Here is an 18,581-nt window from a genome sequence, read left to right as displayed (position 1 = left end):
TATAATAATAAATAGCAGCTCTTTTTCAGCTGCATGATGACAAATATAAAATATTTTACATTTATTGGTGGAACCCCTCAATTCCTTTCAAATTGCTGGACAAAATCCGGCAAACTGGTGGAGTAGATGGTGTCTGGCAATGGAGCAATTGCTAATGGCTGCCCCCAGTATAACTCTAGCTATGAAAAGAGAAGGGTGAAAAGCATGCACTGAAATGCTCATAGGTTTGAAGGAGTGTTTATTTATCTTTGTATGTGTCAGAGTGGTGCAACTAAATATTTTTAATTTAAAAAAATGTTTCTTTAGGGTCCGCTTTAACTACATTACTGTTAGTTTTTCAAAATGTGAAAACAGTAAAAAGACTGTAAAATGATCAGTTGACTTAAAGGCCAGATCAGTGTTTACCTTCCTTGTGTAGAGACTCAATGGCAGAGCCTGGTTAAACTTGTGTACAAGATTTGTAATTAAAAATAAATTACCATATATTCCAGCGTATAAGACGACCCCCCCACTTTTCCAGTTAAAATATACATTTTAGGATATACTCTCCCTATAAGACTACCCCTCTTGACTCTTGGACATTTGTATACAGTACTGTATGTACTGGTGCTATACTGTACAAACTGGAACAGATATTGGTGCTGTACTGTATGTGGTACCCAGCATACAACAACCCGGCAATCACAGCAAGCGATGTACCTTACCAGCAATTGGCTGGTTGTTGTATACAAAGCCTGCTTGGAATGGTCAGCTATCCCCATCTCCAAGACTATCAGAGTGGTAGCGCAAACATGCCTCTTTCACCCATCTGGCCCGCCCTTGTATACCATTACCTCCTTCTCTGCCACTCAGATCTCGCACATGCACACCTGCGCCGCTTCACTGCAGTGCTCAAGAGTGAGATCTGAGTGGCAGAGAAGGAGGTACAGGAATAGGATACAAGGGCAGGCCAGACGGGTGAAAGAGGCGTGTTTTTCTGGGCACAGTGCCTTTTTTTCCATACCCTGGGCATCCAGGATGCCTGCAGCTTGCTCCACCCTTCACTTACACCTTCCCAGTGAGGTGCCCCCTCACCTCATCATCGGGACTACGTTAAGTCACATCTTTCCACAAATCCTGGTGAGTGTATTTTCTTCTACCATATTTGTACAGCACCGCCCTTGCTGCCTTCATACTGTCACCACATATGGTGGGGATGCGGCCTCGGACGTTTTTAGCTCTCCCCACCGTTTGCGGCAAACGCAGATACTCCAGTCCGGCTTGGAAGTTTCAGTACCTGCCCTATAAGATGACACTTTTGAGTCGTCTTATCTGTCTTTTACGCCAGAATATACAAATACCTGAGGAGCCCCTTTACCTGGCATGTCCTACAGCACAAGTTTACAGATGTGCAGGCTGTTATTTACTCAGACAGAGCCGTCCCTTTGGAGTTTGAATAGCGGGTTGATACTGTGCAAAGCAGTTCTTCCTTCCACAGAGTTTGCAGGACTGCTTCAAGTCATCTGGCATTTTTTACAATAGGGATGTTTAGCTGTGTAAGCCTCATTTAACTGAAAAAGTAACATTTGAGCACTGGGCCTGTGAGTTAGATGAGATTACTTGCAGTAGTAGAAAGGCAAATTTACCATACACAATGTCACTAACTATACACAGGCAGATTAAAAGGATACTTTAAAATGAGAACGGAGAACATTTTTGCAGGACACATAAGGGGAATGAGACACTTCCACTGTCATATCATAAGAGATTTCATAATCAGCAAGTGGACAGAACTATACTTTGTCAATTGAAAGAAAATTGATACTGATTAGAGAGGTGAGTTATTTGGAGAAATGCCCACAGCTGAAACTGAATGGACATTTAAGTTTCACACAATGGTCCTTGCAGGTCTAATGGTACGATCGATCTTTTGCTATTAAGTTGTGAGATTAAACCAGTCCTATTATCTACTCTTTTCTGATCATCCTTGTAATATTATTCTCCCATTTTCATATTTTTAGGTCACAACAAAATGATAAAAATGGTATGATGTGCAGCACTGAAAAGGAGGCTTTAGAATATGCAGGTTTAAACATCCTTAAGAGGTTGGAAACCCATAGAGTTAAATGGAAGCAGTAAAAACAGTTCTCAAATGTTCAGAAACATTAGATGCACTGGTGGGTCTTTTGCACTGAGTGCACTGAGCACCATATGTATAAACATATTTTACAGCCTAATTCCAGAATGTAGGAAAAACACAGCGTGCCTTCACTTTTCTCTCATCTGAATACAACCAGAAGACTTGTTAAATGAAATAAAAAAATCCGTAAATGCCTACTGCACAAGACTGAGCACACAGTTTTGTGAAATCCATCTCCGGTCATCATGATCATCATGGAATATACTACTGTACATTTACCCATATAAATGTGGTGAAGTGGATGAGGCCTGCAAATTCCAACTCATATAGCACTGCAGGAGTGCTGCATCATTGACTTGGGACATGTTGACATGTTGCTCAACCTCCAGAACAGGTGAAAAGAAACCAGGAAGAGCTGGTCAGTGGTTAAATGACTGTAGGGATAAGCATTTATTTATTTTTTAATGTTGATCTTTATAGGGTATTCAAGAAGCAGGATGTTTTCTAAAACCCCAAAGATCAGCCTTGGTCTACCATCTGCTGACCATGATCATTGGCCCTAAAATCAAAACTGTGGATAGTTCAATGTTAACATTGGGGGTCCCAGCAAAGCTATGGGTGAACTTCACAAAGGAGTAATACTAGACGTTGGTATAATGGTTCATTGCCCAATCCCCAATCAGTAACATCTGATTCACAGCTGGTGTTTGAAAACATACAAATGGCCTCTAGCTGCTCCAGGAGGTAATAAATCTCTAATGGGAGCACTTTGATTTTCTTCCAAGCTTTTCTGCTGATCCCCTAGTAGGTAAGCCAGTGTGACTAGTGAGAAAGAATAACTATACCATTATATACAATACTATTATCACCTGTTCTCCAAGGATGAAATAGAAGTAGTGAGCCTAAAGGATCCAGCAAACCTGGACTAGAATATTTAAAGAACTGCCTACTGTTAATTGATAAAAGGTTGCAATATTTAACTGGGTCACATTAGATCACAGCAAGGACTGGTTAAAAAAAGAATACAAATAGAAAACCCAAAAGAAAACAAAAAGTGGTTTGTCAACTTGTACATTAGGTCTTGATAAAGCCCCTATGGCGGGGCGAAGCGATCGTCGACCATGACTCCTCCGCACATCCTGTATATCTTCTTCTGTATACTGAGCTGTATGGGCTGATAAGCATTTTCTACTTATTTTTTTTATTGCTGCTGTTTTTTCTAAGAAGATTGTTGGATTAAAGTTTATGAAGTTTTTACTGCTACAAGTGAGTTGCTCCTGGTTACTTTATCTTATTGTGGTAAAACAATTTAATGGTTTCAAAGAGGTTAGTTTTAGGCATAGACGATAGGAGGTTAGTGTTAGGCGTAGGTAGGGAGTATGTTAGTGTTCGGAATAGATGGTGGGAGGTTAGTATTTGGGGTATATAGGGGTAGGTTACTGTTAGGCATAGATGGTTGAAAGAAAGTGTTAGGCATAGGTAGGGGGTACGTTAGTCTTAGGCATAGACGGTGGGAGGTTAGTGTTAACAATAACAATAATATTTCTATAGCGCTTTTCTCCCTGGGGACTCAAAGCGCTGTGACCCTGCATTATGCAGTCTCAAAGGCTAGGGAAAAGAGGTGAGTTTTTTGCCTTTTTTTTTAAAGCTGTCCAGAGAAGCAGCCTCTCGTACTGATTGTGGAAGTGAGTTCTATAGAGTAGGGGCTGCATAGGAAAAGGCCCGGGCACCAAATGTTAAGTGTATCCTGGGAGTAACCAGCTTCATCTTGTTGGCAGAGCGGAGGGTGCGTGGAGGGGCATAAAGTTCCGCTATGTATTTGGGTCCCATGTGGTTTAGAGTCTTAAATGGTAGCAGGCAGATCTTAAAATTGATTCTCCATTTTACTGGCAACCAGTGAAGAGTTTGCAGTACTGGGGTGATGTGTGAGCTGCGGGGGGCATTGGCTAGGAGTCTGACTTTAGCATTCTGTACTAATTGTAAGGGGCGCAGAACCTTATCTGTAGATCCGATGAACAGGGCGTTGCAGTAGTCTAGGAGGGAGGATACAAATGCATGAACCAGGGTAGGTAGGTCTTCAGCTGGGATAAGGTGTTTGATTTTCGCTAGATTTCTTAGATGGAAGAAGGAAGACTTGACGACAGCTGATACCTGCTGTCTGAGTATTAGATTTCCATCCAGGATCACCCCAAGGTTTTGCACAGAGTCTTTATACTGTACGGTATCTCCCCCAATTGTTAGTTTGAGGTGGTGAGCGTTTTGAACTTTATCCATCATGTGTGAACCACCTGCCACCAACACCTGTTTTGTCAGAGTTCAGCCACAGCCAGTTGGTGTTCATCCAATTTTGTAAATCCACAAGACATGCATTTATGGATGCTGATGGGTCTTGGGTGCCAGGCTTGAAGGACAGATACAGTTGTGTTTCATCTGCATAACAATGGTATCCTAGGTGTTAAGTGTAGGTAGGGGGTAGGTTAATGTTAGGGGTAGGTAGGGGGGTAGCTGTGATGGCTCTGGTACAAGTTGACTGTGACGGTCAGTTTAGTAAAGAAAAGCATTTTCCAGTTAATGTTCAATTAATAAAACATATGCAAGTGACTTTACTATATACATTATTCTCTGTACATGCTCTAGTGTTATATAAATACAAAATAATACTAATCATCAGGAGTGCCGAAAGGTGCTTAATAAAGCAAATCTGAAGTGAAAAAAAAAAAAAAAGAGAGAGAAAAGTCTGATACTTACCTATGGAGGGGGAAGGCTCTGGACACTATTGAGCCTTCCCAGTCCCCTCTCGGCGCCTCATTCCATTCCATTACCCAATAAAGGTACGCTGTCTCCGTGAGCCCTTGGAAGGCTTCAGGAACCCGAGTGCTCAAAAAGATGGGCTGCTCCGTACTGCACTTGCGCAAGTGAGTGAGTACTCATGCAGTAGGGAGCTGACCATCTTAGGGATCACTCTGAAACACTCAGAATGAGGGCACAGAGAGGGGAGAGGGAAGACTCAATAGGATCCAGAGCTTGCCCTCTACATAGGTAAGGTTTTTAAATGTTCTTCAGTTTTACATCAACAGTACAAATTTTAGAGAAGAATTGTATTTTGGATCAGAGAATTCAGATTGCATGAAAACAGAGAAGCTGATCCTGAACGATTGCATTACTGATCGTTTCCTCAATCAAATGATCATTTTTTTCCTAGCTACTATGATAAGTGGTGGAGATATCACTGCAAATTGTGTGGCTCGATTAAAAATGATTTTTTTTCAGTCTGAATGATGATTTTGAAAATGATTGTTTGCTAAAACGTGTACTGCTAATGGGCACCTTTTATTTGTAATCGATTTTCATTAGATATAATTTTTTTTTTAATAAAATCTAAGATATTGAAATATTTAATTCTGTATGAGAGAGTTTATCCAAGGTCGTAAGTTAAAAATTCTATTTTTTACATGGTTATGCCTTTTGTATTTTAGTTTTGGCTTTTATTTTTAATTATGTACTATGGGAGCCCAGTGTTTATATAATAAAACATTTTATGATTTACATTCATCACAGTTGGCTACAGATACATTTGCAGTACCACAAATTGGTACTTTGTGCTTCATGCTTTTATGTTTTCCTGCATGTTTATACCCAGGTACTACAATATGCAAAGTCTAATGTGCTGTACTTGATGGAAACATAATAATCCTTTTTATTTTTCATTTTAGGGTCATGGCCATCCATTCAAGGATAATGCACAGAGCAGATAACATCTATGGAAGGATGTCCCTGCTGGCATTACACAGCATCTATTAAAGATAACTGTAAACAAGGCACACTGTGTCTCTTGAGACCTTGTACTCTGTAGTAATGGTCTGAGGCTAATAGTCACGTTAATACTGATAGCAGAAAAGCAAGCCCTTATGGAGAATTTAACTCAGCGCAAAATTCATCATTTCATTTGTATCATGTTAAGTCCAAACTTTAGAACTAGTTAGACAAGGCTCTTCAAAAATTAGATCTGGCTCCTAACTTTTGATGTTTTATTTCACTGTCTTCAATGGACTTGAGTACTGCAAATTTCCTGCCTGCTCCTGAGCCACATAGGAGCAGGCAGGAATTAAAAAAAAAAAAAAACAACTAAAATCTCATGTCTGGTTTTACATGGTGGTCATGCAACAAATGCTCTCTTCTGCAGCCATACTAAAGGGGCCCATACACTCAGCCGATTTTCTGGCCATCGTATCGATCAAAATTGATCGATTGCAAATCGGTTGGCCAATCGACCGATCGACGGCCGATTTCGATGGATTTCCATCGAACTGGCAGGGTGGAAAATCTAGGTCGATCTGATGAGATTGCTTATCATTTTGCATTGGCCCTAATGGAAATCTGATGGTAAAAAAATGCCATCAGATCGAATTTCAATAGATTTCAAACTGAAATCTATTGGAATTCTATCCTAGTGAAAAATGTTCTAAAGACACATCAGATAGATAAAAAATTCATCTGACGTTCTATCTGTTGCTAATCTGACGAGTGTATGGGCACCTTTAGACTGCCAGGCATTGTATAACACAGTCCAGAGCCCTGGCAGTTTAACCCCTCCCACTTCCCTGGAACTGTCAGGCAATTTATGACACAGTCCAGAGCCCTGACAGTTTAAACCCTACCCCACCCCCTGGACTGCAAGGCAATCTGTGACACAGTCCAGAGCCCTGACAGTTTAAACCCTACCCCACCCCCTGGACTGCCAGGCAATCTGTGACACAGTCCAGTGCCCTGACAGTTTAAACCCTATCCCACCCCCTGGACTGCCAGGCAATCTGTGACACAGTCCAGTGCCCTGACAGTTTAAACCCTATCCCACCCCCTGGACTGCCAGGCAATCTGTGACACAGTCCAGAGCCCTGACAGTTTAAACCCTACCCCACCCCCTGGACTGCCAGGCAATCTGTGACACAGTCCAGAGCCCTGACAGTTTAAACCCTACCCCACCCCCTGGACTGCCAGGCAATCTGTGACACAGTCCAGAGCCCTGACAGTTTAAACCCTACCCCACCCCCTGGACTGCCAGGCAATCTGTGACACAGTCCAGAGCCCTGACAGTCTAAACCCTACCCCACCCCCTGGACTGCCAGGCAATCTGTGACACAGTCCAGAGCCCTGACAGTCTAAACCCTACCCCACCCCCTGGACTGCCAGGCAATCTGTGACACAGTCCAGAGCCCTGACAGTTTAAACCCTACCCCACCCCCTGGACTGCCAGGCAATCTGTGACACAGTCCAGAGCCCTGACAGTTTAAACCCTACCCCACCCCCTGGACTGCCAGGCAATCTGTGACACAGTCCAGAGCCCTGACAGTTTAAACCCTACCCCACCCCCTGGACTGCCAGGCAATCTGTGACACAGTCCAGAGCCCTGACAGTTTAAACCCTACCCCACCCCCTGGACTGCCAGGCAATCTGTGACACAGTCCAGAGCCCTGACAGTTTAAACCCTACCCCACCCCCTGGACTGCCAGGCAATCTGTGACACAGTCCAGAGCCCTGACAGTTTAAACCCTACCCCACCCCCTGGACTGCCAGGTAATCTGTGACACAGTCCAGAGCCCTGGCAGTTTAAACCCCCCCCCCCCCCCCCCGCCCTCCCTTGAACTGCCAGGTAATCTATGACACTATCCAGACCCCTGCCAGTTTAACCGCCTCCCCCATTCCCATTTACCACTGCAGGGAGAATAGAGGAGCTGAGTCATTATCCTGGGACGCTTTGTCCACCTTGATACATGGGCAGAGCTAGCTGGAGGAAAATGCTGTCACATGATTGCTGCTTTAAAACTATAAATAAGGCATTTTCTTCAATAGTTCCAGAGAGGTAGCCCAAGGCAGTGTGGGGGCATGCAATGTAGACAGCGAGTTCCAGAATCTCTGGAAATGGTCATTAACACTCCATAATAACAAACAAAAAAAACAAAACAAACAAAAAAAAAGGTTCAATCCAATTAGCCGGTTGCTGTTAAAGGTGCCCATACACTCGTCAGATTGGCAGCAGACAGATAAGAAATGCATCTGATGATCTATCTGATGCGTTTTTAGAACATTTTTTACCAGGATAGAATTCCAATAGATTTCAGTTTGAAATCTGTTGAAATTCGATCTGATGGCATTTTTTTGCCATCAGATTTCCATTAAGGCCAATGCAAACTGATAAGCAATCTCATCAGATCGACCTAAATTTTCCACCCTGCTAGTTCGATGGAAATCCATCGAAATCGATCGAAATCGGCCGTCGATCGGTCGATTGACCAACCGATTTGCGATCGATCGATCGATCGCGATCGATCGGTCGGCCAGAAAATCGGCTGAGTGTATGGGCTGCTTAACTAACCAACTGACTCAGCGCTGCTTGGTTCACTTCTATTTTTGAGCAGCTGCTGCTCACTAAAGCTGCATCCATCTTAGGTTACCTAAAACCACATAACTAAAGAACCCTATCCACCATACTGTTTTTCAAACGTTAGATTTACGATTTGTTGAAACATACAAACAGAAAATCAATCAATTAGGATCACAGAAAACTGATTTCAACTAAACTATAAAGGCCAGGGTCACACGTAGCAGAATCACATGAGTTGAATATGTTCTACGGGGAAAACTCGTTCTCAGGCGATTAGTGGGTGATTCCAGGTAATCCGAAGCGAAGCGCTAGCACAATACAAACATAATGGCAGTGATCTCACTGCCACGATTGCCACCGATCGCGGGTGATTTACGATTATCAGCAATCACTAAACCCATTGCTTGCAGCATTTTGCCGCAATTCAGGAGTAATCGTGATACAGGGCAAAAAAAAAAAAAAAAAAAAAAAAAAATCGCTGATAGCAATCGCTCGGGAATCGTGAGAATGTACAGTGATTTTACCACGCTAATCACGGTACAAACCACCCACGCAAAACGTAAGAGCTAGCTAGTGTGAATGGGCCCTAAGTGTGACCCTGGATTAAATGTGATCAGGAAGGGCAGTAGGTTTTATCAAGCATGCAGAGGGAGAAGGGTACAGCTGGGCCATAAAGCTCACTACAAAGTTAGTGATGGAGGTAGCTCAATCAATTCATAGGCCATACGTCTGTTAAAATGTAAATGGAAAATGAGTGGTGGAAGGCGATAAACCAATTGCTCCTCTCTGATCTGATGGAGAATCTTTTTTTTTTTATTGCGACTGTCACATATTGTCCAAAGCAGAAAACATGCTTTTATGGCAAGGCTCCATTCTGAATTCTTATGGCAGCTGAAAAATCACATAAGGGCCTATTTATAAAAGTTGAAATCTGCAAATTGCCAGAAAAGTGTTATTTATGCAGAAATAATGGCATCTTACTGGAGATCTACAGTTTGTCATATTAATCAACATAATTAATAACCACTTTTATAAGTATTGACCTGTTTCCCTTGATCGCCACTTTTGCCAATAATTATCAGCAGTAAAGAGACGAGTGCCATAATTATAAATCAGCAATCAGCAGGACTATATCACTCTTATAAGTGTCCAAGTTTTCCACAAGCCCATAAATGAACAATCAGTGTGCCTGCTACTTTACTGATCACCAAAGAGCGTTACCCACTTTATAGTGATTCTGAGGTGAGAGTAATATAAAGACTGCCATCATGTTTCTTTTTTTAACAATGCAAATTGCCTGGCTGTCCCGCTGATCCTCTGCCTCAAATACTTTAAAGCTACGTACAGACATGCGATAACGATCGTTCGTAAGCAACGACGAACGATCAATTAAGGAGAGAAATGAAAAGGTCGTTAGTAAAGAGGTGTTGAAAGTGGGAAACGATCAGATCGTTTCCGAACGAACGATGCGGAAGTGACGAACGTATGATGCAGCGCATCTAGTATGCTAAACGTTATTCAGATCAATGAACCCGGAACGAACGTCATTGTTAATGGCCAGTAGGAAAGAGGAAGTTGCGTACAGATATATATATATATACACAGGGAGAGAGAGATATAGATAGATATATCTCTATCTATGTCAACATATATCTATATATCTCTATACATCTATCTACATCTATATATACATATATATATATATATATATATCTATATACATATATCTATATACATCTCTCTGTCTCTCTCTCTCTGTCTGCGCATGTACGGTACTTAACGAACGATCGTTTTTGTAACGATCAGCATACACACGTACTTTTGCTAACGATCGTCGTTACAAAAAATCCGCCAGGACGGATTTCCAGTTTGCAACGACTTCAGTCGCTGATCGTTACCCTTAACGATCGTTAGCGGTTATTTTGTAACGATCGTCGTTATAAACGATCGTTAGTCGTTCGTTACCAACGACTTTAGTCGCATGTCTGTATGCCCCTTTAGCCGTAGACCCTGAACAAGCATGCAGATAAGGTGCTCTGACTAATTAACCCATGCTTGTTTCTGGTTTGTCACTCAGACACAGCTGATGCCAGAAGATTTAGGCCTCTTTACCACCGACAGTGGATCGCAGTGAAATGCCTCTCAAACTCTTAGGCCCAGTGCACACTGGGCGGATCCGCCGTCCGCATCCGCTTGAAAATCCGCGTGGCTAATGTATCTCTATGGGCTGGTGCACACCGGCGGTTTGAGGTTTTTAGCAAGCCGCAAACGTGCCTCTTGCTGCACGTTTGCGGTTTGCTTAAAACCTCAAACCGCCGGTGTGCACCAGCCCATAGAGATACATTAGCCACGCGGATGCTGATGCGGCCGGCGGATCACATACAAAATCCGCTTGGTGTGCACCCGGCAAATATCGGCTCTCTGCTCCCAAAACCACTAGCGTTTTGACGATCTGCTAGCGGTTTTGGTGTGCACTGGGCCTCACAACTGCTTGCTGAGCACACAGTTCAACTGTCCACTGAAAAGGGGCCTAACAGGACTGCCAGGCAACTGGTATTGTTTAAAAGGAAATAGTTATGGCAGCCTCCACATTACTCTCACCTCAGGTTTACTTAAATGGAACCCGAGATGAATTCTGTCCTAGGATTTATACTTACCTGGGGCGCAGAACACTGCCGGTCACACGCACAGGCGCGATGAAGAGCGACTGAGCCAATGTACCAGGCCATCAAGCGGGGGACCGGAGTAGCCCAGGAAGACTGTAAGGGCCCGTTTCCACTATCGCGAATCTGCATGCGTTTCCTGCATGCAGATTCGCACAGCCAATACAAGTGGATGGGCCTGTTTCCACTTGTCAGTTTTCCTGAGCGTTTTTCTGCACGGCAGAGCCCTCAGAATTCGCCTGCGTGTGGAATGCATGCGAATCGCCGCTAATGTATTTAATAGGGAAATCGCCTGCTGCTTTGGTATGTGAATTTTCATGCGAATTTGCTGGCGAATTCGCATGGAAATCAATGGAAATGCACACCGGCACTGCCATGGTTAAATTCGCATACAGCGTCATTCATGCGAATTTTCATGCAAATTTTTACCGCGGCGATTCGTACCGCACAAGTGGAAACGGGCCATAAAAGACCGCACAGCCTGAAGGGGGCTGGAGGAAGCTCCAGGTAAGTATAAATCCTGGGACAGTATTTGTCTCAAGTACACTTAATAAGATACACAAGGTGACATGTGACATGATGAGATAGACATGTGTATATACAGTAACAAGCACACAAATAACTATGCTGTGTTCCTTTTTTTTTTCTCTCTCATTTGAAGGAGTTAAACATCAGGTATACAAGTGACAGTTTCTGTCCTGGTAAGAACTGGGTCGGACTATAGCGTAACCCTCGCTGATAAGGAATTAAAACCATACATTTTCCTAGGAGGAAATGGCTTCTGAGAGCAGGGAAGAGAAAAAAGGGTCAACAGTTCATACATTTCAGCTCTGGCATACTTCAATGAATGTGTCATTGAGCAGAGACAATGAAACAGTAAAAGTGGGGATATCTAAAAACGTTAATTTTAGGAAAAGGAGGATCGATACAATTGTTTCTCATCAGTTTATTTTCACCTTTCACTCTCACACAGAACACTCCCTTGGCGCCTAACCCTAGGATCCCCCTTTTGGTGCCTACCCCTAAGACACCCTCCCCCCCACCAATGGTGCCTAACCCTAAGACGTTGCATGTTTCAAAACCGAAACATATTTCAGAAACTTTAATGTTCTAATGTTGAAACCGATACTTATCAGACGCCCATATTTCTGCTTTGCCCAAATCGTCCACTAGCCGCAAAATTTCCTGCTTCCCTTGTGCTGCTCTACTGAAAAGATGAGATAATCCGCCCTATACCAGGAGTACTCAGTAAGGCAAGCTTCCATTGAGTGGTACACACCAAAATAAAGCAGAGAAAAGCCTCATTCATTCTGGGAATCGTAAAACGCTAGCAAAATTGCTAGTGCTTTGCGAAGTGGTTTTCCAGCAATTTTTCACTATATGGGAAAGTATTAAAATTCAATCGCTCCAAAATCACTGATCAATGTTGCATGCGCTGCTTTAGTGATTTCAGCAAATCGCTGGCAAATGCTACAGTGTGAACACTGCCATACACTTTACATTACAATAGCGCTTTTCAAAACACTGGCGATCACCAGCGATTGAAAGCACTGCTGCAATCGCTAGTAAACCGTTCCAGTGTGAACGGCCCTTTAAACACTGGACTAATAGGAGAGGGAGGAGGTAATTTTCACTGGACAGGTCAGGGTCTGTAAACAGAATCTTACATCAACAGTAACTGTTAAAATAATATAAAGGCATAGCAATATCAAACAACAACATGGAAAAAGGGAATAAAGGTTTTATTGTATCTACAATAAAACAAACTATATGGGATGGAATAACAAGAAACAATTATATACAGGTGGACAGACAAATGCAATATTGTATTTGTATATCTACATAGTCAGATCCCTTTGTCACCAGTCTGTACACTTACAAGCTACAACATGGGATGATGCTGTAGAACCCCTCTGCTTCCCCAGTCCTCAGCATCACAATGTCACACAGGCAGCTTTTAGCTGATACAGCCGTTTGTGAAAATCTCTCCATGCAGAGAATATACAACTGGTTACCAGCAACAGCAAAGCACCTAAAGCAGAACAGCTGGAGCTGCAAATGGAGAGAAGCTATGAATTAATCAGGGGAACAAAGACGCACAAAGTTACCAGAGAGATGCGCTGCTGGGTACCTGGAGTCGCTCGCTCAATACACGCTGCACACACCGCTCTGAAGCCGGCAGGATAAAGCTGCTGCTGCTGCTACTACCCAGCTGTTGTTGCTAGTCCTGAGGCTGCCTGTAGACTTCTTGCGGTAGCAACCATAGAGTACAGGAGAAGAATTCACCAGAGGAGCCCCTCCTGTTGTTCCCGGAGAATACAGCACTGAAACACCATAGAGACTTGAGGGAACGAAGGAAAGAGTCGTAAAGATGAAAGCAGGGAGCTGAATGGTGTTCACGTAACTCCATCATGTGGTAGCCAGACAGAAATCTACAGCTTGCTTGCAGCCGAATGTTGTGTTCAAGTAGTTGATAAAAAAAATAGGTGCAAGCTGCCTATCATTCTACCATTCAGTAGAAAACAAGAAATTAATTTATCACGTACACATTGCTATACCATTTGGAAGACAAAAACACTTTTTTCTATTTATTTACAGCCAAATTTGATTTTTGACACATGTAGTGTGAATTGCAGAAGTGGTATAAACTCTTATTATTTTCATTACTTTATCATAGCAGTATTATTTGCTTGTTTTGTACTCGTAATATGGAGGTATTTTAAGGTGTGCAAGTTGTTTCTGTTTAAATATAAACTATTTCCATGTGCTTTAGCTGGTGGAGATGCTGTGGTATGCTTCTGTCTTTGGAATCCCACTGGAGTTTTGAGCACAACATGCATGTTGTTGTTTTTTTTAAGCGCTGGAGATTTTTAGAAATCACCCCAAAAGCGTTTGTGCAATGATTCCCTATGAGAGTGTTCACATGTAAATGTTTTGATTTCATTGAAATCCCAAATGCCCTACTTGTACCATTTTCTGAGCGCTTTGGCTCAATGGAAGGTATGGGGAAATCGCAAAGCGCTTGAAAAAGCGCTTTCCTGAGCGCTTCTATGAATAAATACATTGTATTTATTCATTTCTGGGTACAAGAGCTCACGTCCTGACTGACATCAGGAAGTAAAAAATAATCATCGCTGAGCAAAAGCGCTTACAAAAGCTCTTTTCTAAGCGCAAAATGCAGCAAAAAGCGCTTTAATAAAAGCTCAATAAATTGCTCAGCGCTTGCGATAGCGCTGGCGATTTATAATGTGAACAAGGCCTCTCAGACAGATGGCTGAACTGCATGTTTGCTGAGCAGTTCAGTATCCCTTCTGCCACCCGCCAGTGCAATTCAGGTGCAATTTAAATGCAGCGATTGTAACATCACGCGTGTCAAGCAGTGGTGTTACTGGGTGGCGGAGGAATGCGACATGATGACTCTGAGCATGGCGGTCTCACTCAGTGGGGATACCTGTAGAGCGCAGGTACCAGGCGCTAACAATTGCCTGGTCAGTGCAGGAGAGAAGCTGACAGGCAGTGAATTCATCGCTTGTCAGCTGCCCGTGTGAAAGGGCCCTTAGGCCTGTAACCCACTAGCAGCATTTTTCTAAGCTTTTTGTAAGTGCTCAGACACACTATAAGCCCTTTTTAGACCACTTTTTTGGCCTCCAGAGCTTTCTGAGAGCTTTTTAAAAAACGCTCCCATTGACTTACTTTAAAATCGTGCGATTTTGTCACAATTTTACTGCAATTTTAATGTGATTCAATGGGAGCATTTTTAAAAAAGCTCTCAGAAAGCTCTGGAGGCCCATTCACAGTAGGGCAATTAATTGATGAACCTGCTAATCGCCAAAGCGCTAGTGCAATTGTAACCCTATGGCAGTAATCTCACTGCCGCGATTGCCACCGATCGTGGGCGTTTTGCGATTATCGGCAATCACAAAACGTGTTACCTGCAGCATTTTCTTGCGATTATGGAGCGATCACGATACAGTGCTTATAAAAGCGCTGATCAGGATCGCTCTGAATCACGAGTGTACAGTGATTTTACCACGCTAATCGTGGTAAAATCACCTGTGCAAAACATTAGCGCTATGCGCTACCGTTTTGTGACTCACAAGTGTGAATGGGCCCTTATAGTGTTTCTGAGCACTAAGCGCTTGTGATTTTAAAAGATTTTGCTAATGTAATGCTATGTGTGTGATCCCACTTAAAAGTGATTTTTTTTTTAATCCTTCATATAATTACATTAGCAAGAGCTTTTCAAATCACTAGCGCTTAGGAAAGCGCTGCTAGTGGGTCTTAGTCCTAACGGTCATATGCAACTAGCAAAGCTTGAGGACAGCTCCTTGGGATGTACAAGACTATTTAGGCCCTATCCACAATTGTGACTGCAAAACTCTGATATTTGCGTTTGTTCTGCGACTGCAGTTTGCATTCAAGTTCTACATGCAATGTATTTGCGATTTACGCAAATGGCAAATGCTGTAGTGAGAATAGTACCATAGGGGGACATTAAAAATAACTCTTTGCTGAACGCTGGGAATCAAAAAAGTGCTAAAATGCTGCAGGCAGGTGCCCCAGTGTGAATTGGCCCTAAGGGCCCATTCACACCTGAGTGGAAATCGCGCAATCCCCGTTATGGCAAACCGCTAGCAGTTTTGTAAAAAAGGCTACGCATTGTAGCAAATGGCAGTGTTCTCACTGCCGCGTTTGCAGTTAGCATTAAGCGCAAACGCGTTGCATGCAGCGGTTTTCCGGCGATTAGCGTTTTGCGTTTAGCGATTGTGATTAGCTAATCGCGATCGCTCCAAAACCGCTGCAGTGTCCAGTGATTTTTCAGCGTTAATTGCGGGAAAATCACTACTGCAAATTGCGATTATAGGTGTGAACTAAAGGGAACCTGAAGTGATAGGAATTTGGAAGCTGCCACCTTCATTCTCTAATAAGCCATGCCAGTTGCCTGATTTCTGTGCTGTGCTAATGCTCTCCCTCTAATACTTTAAATGAGTACCTACAGTGGATTATAGCTTACTAATTTACTCCTCACTTAAAGAGAACCTGTACTGAGTAAAAATATTTAAAAAAAACACATGAGGTAACTTCAAATGAACATTACATAGTTACCTTGCCATCAGTTCCTCTCAGAAGCTCACCATTTTCTTCTGACAATAATCCCTTCCAGTTCTGACAATATTTTGTCAGATCTGAAATATATCAGTTGCTGTCAGTAAAATATCAGTTGCTGTCAGTTATAGCTGAGAGGAAAACGGATGTACCTGGTAATGTCCATATTTCCCTATGGCTCAAGTGGGCGATGTTACAGTTTAACTGTGTGCTGACCAGAAAGCTGTTATGGGTAATGGCCATTTTCAAAATGTAGGACGGAAAATTCCCTTGATCACAGTGAACAAACAGGACGCGGGACAGGAGAAAGACACTGAGGAGTAGACTACATGGAAGGTAAGTATGACTTGTGTATGCTTATTTTGACTTTTAATTTTCAGTTCAGGTTTTCTTTAAAGGAGTTATCAGGCTAAACGCTCACCTGGGGCTTTCTCCAGCCCCTTGCTGCCGACTGTCCCACGCCGACTGCTCCGCTCCCCGACGCTGTCCCGGTCTCCGTTTTCAGGCCGACCGCGGGGTCGGCCTTACTGCGTCTGCGCAAAGTGCCGCTGTCAATCATGGCCACGTGGGCCGCAGCAAACTGCGCAGGCGCTGAACTACTGTGCCTGCGCAGTTCGCCGCGGCCCACGTGGCCATGATTAACAGCGGCGCTTTGCGCAGTCGCAGTAAGGCCCACCCCGCGGTCGTCCTGAAGACCGAGAACGGAGACTGGGACATCGGCGGAGAGCGGCTGACAGTCGGCAGCAAGGGGCTGGAGAAAGCCCCAGGTGAGTAAAGCTCATTTTGAGCGATTAGCCTGATAACTCCTTTAGGCTTCTTGCACACCAAGACGTTGTGTTAGGTGGCACGTTAAGGTCGCATAACGTGCACCTAACACAACGTATGGTGCTGCAAAAGCCGACGGTAGAGTGAGCCGCGTTAGGCTGCTCGATGCCCATAATATCTCCCAGAGTGGCGCTGATTGGCCAGCGGGACCACGTGATGCGGAGCGAGACACTCCGCATCACGTGGTCCCGCCGGCCAATCAGCGCCCGCCAGTGCAGTGAATATTAAGTAGCCATGTGCGCGGCTACTGTAGCTGGCTCTCCCCGCCTCCTCCGCCCCCCACTGCGCATGTGCAAACAGTCTAACGCGGCTATAGCCGCTCCAACGCCGTAGCATGCTGCACTTTGCACAGAACGTGCAGCGTTACATGTAACGCAACGTGGGCTGTGTGAACAGCCCACTTGTGTTACATTGCTGTGCGTTGGGGGAGCGTTACAGGCGCACTAACGTGCGCCTGTAACGTCTTGGTGTGCAAGCAGCCTTAAGGTAGAAATTGAATTGGTGAATAACTCACCCATTCTCAGGAAAACTGACATCATTCTTACCTCGTCTGTTCCCATAGGTTTCCATTGCATCTGATTTGTCTTTGCAGCCTGGCTATGGAAAAATGCAGCAGGACGGGACTTTGTATTTGCGGCCCGGCAAATTGTGATGTGCATTTTTGTTCCATTTGACAGCAATATTGATAACATAGGGTGCATTTACCATCCATTTTTGCAATTAACTGCGTTTCGGTAAACACGTTTTTTCACTTTAGTGCGAATACTTAGTCCACACTGGCCCAAAATGAGCATTCAGAACAGATAGATGCTTTTTTTTAATAAGAATTTTTTTATTGAAAATGTTCAACAAAACAAAACACACTCCAATAATGGAGTAAACATAACATCAAAGAAGAACATTAACCTAGGTGGGTTACAGTCAAGGTCTTAGTCAAACATTGAAAAAGTTGTACATGAAAAACTGATCAAATATATATAAACAGCATTAGCACGTTACATAGGATCATATAAAAGAGAATAAATAGCATAGTAATTGTTCAAGAAAGCACAATAAGAGTTTAGGAGCTTCCATTGGTTGCATACATAAACCATAAATCATATTCAGTTAAAAACTATATCCTGGACCGAGATGTTGATATCTACCGTAAGTTAGGTATAACGGTATCTGAAGAATCAACCCACTTTGACCAGATTTTATTTAATTTATTAGGCTGATTACGAGATTGGTAAGTTATCTTATAAAGAGGTAAAGCCAGGTTCACCAACCTCTTCCAATCTGACAGGCCCGACACCGTACTCAGTTTCCAACAAAGTACCAGAGACTTCCTAGAGTAGAATAATAGAACCTGGAGAAGCAGTTTTTCCTCGGCGGCTGCATGTAATATCTTGCAATATACAGTGGGTTGCAAAAGTATTCGGCCCCCTTGAAGTTTTCCACATTTTGTCACATTACTGCCACAAACATGCATCAATTTTATTGGAAT

General features: G+C 43.3%; 1 protein-coding gene across 3 annotated transcripts in view; it reads right to left on the bottom strand.

Annotated features, from left to right (window-relative positions):
* Positions 1-13,442, bottom strand: part of FBXO10 (F-box protein 10) — a 91,524-nt gene extending 78,082 nt beyond the window's left edge. The window contains exons 1-2 of one of the 3 annotated variants that reach the window (XM_068271303.1): positions 13,296-13,442; positions 1,358-1,550 (exon numbers count right to left, since the gene is read on the bottom strand). The gene's annotated coding sequence lies outside the window, so the exon portion shown is untranslated. Of the gene's footprint in view, positions 1-1,357; positions 1,551-13,043; positions 13,243-13,272 lie in introns of those variants that run through there. The other 2 variants (XM_068271302.1, XM_068271301.1) reach the window with 2 other exon arrangements.
* Between the last annotated feature and the right edge of the window lie 5,139 nt (positions 13,443-18,581).

Source organism: Hyperolius riggenbachi, chromosome 1 (assembly GCF_040937935.1).
Source record: "Hyperolius riggenbachi isolate aHypRig1 chromosome 1, aHypRig1.pri, whole genome shotgun sequence".
NCBI classification, from domain to species: Eukaryota; Metazoa; Chordata; class Amphibia; order Anura; family Hyperoliidae; genus Hyperolius; species Hyperolius riggenbachi.
Note: the sequence above shows the minus strand (reverse complement) of the source record. Positions and strands in the feature narration are given on the sequence as shown.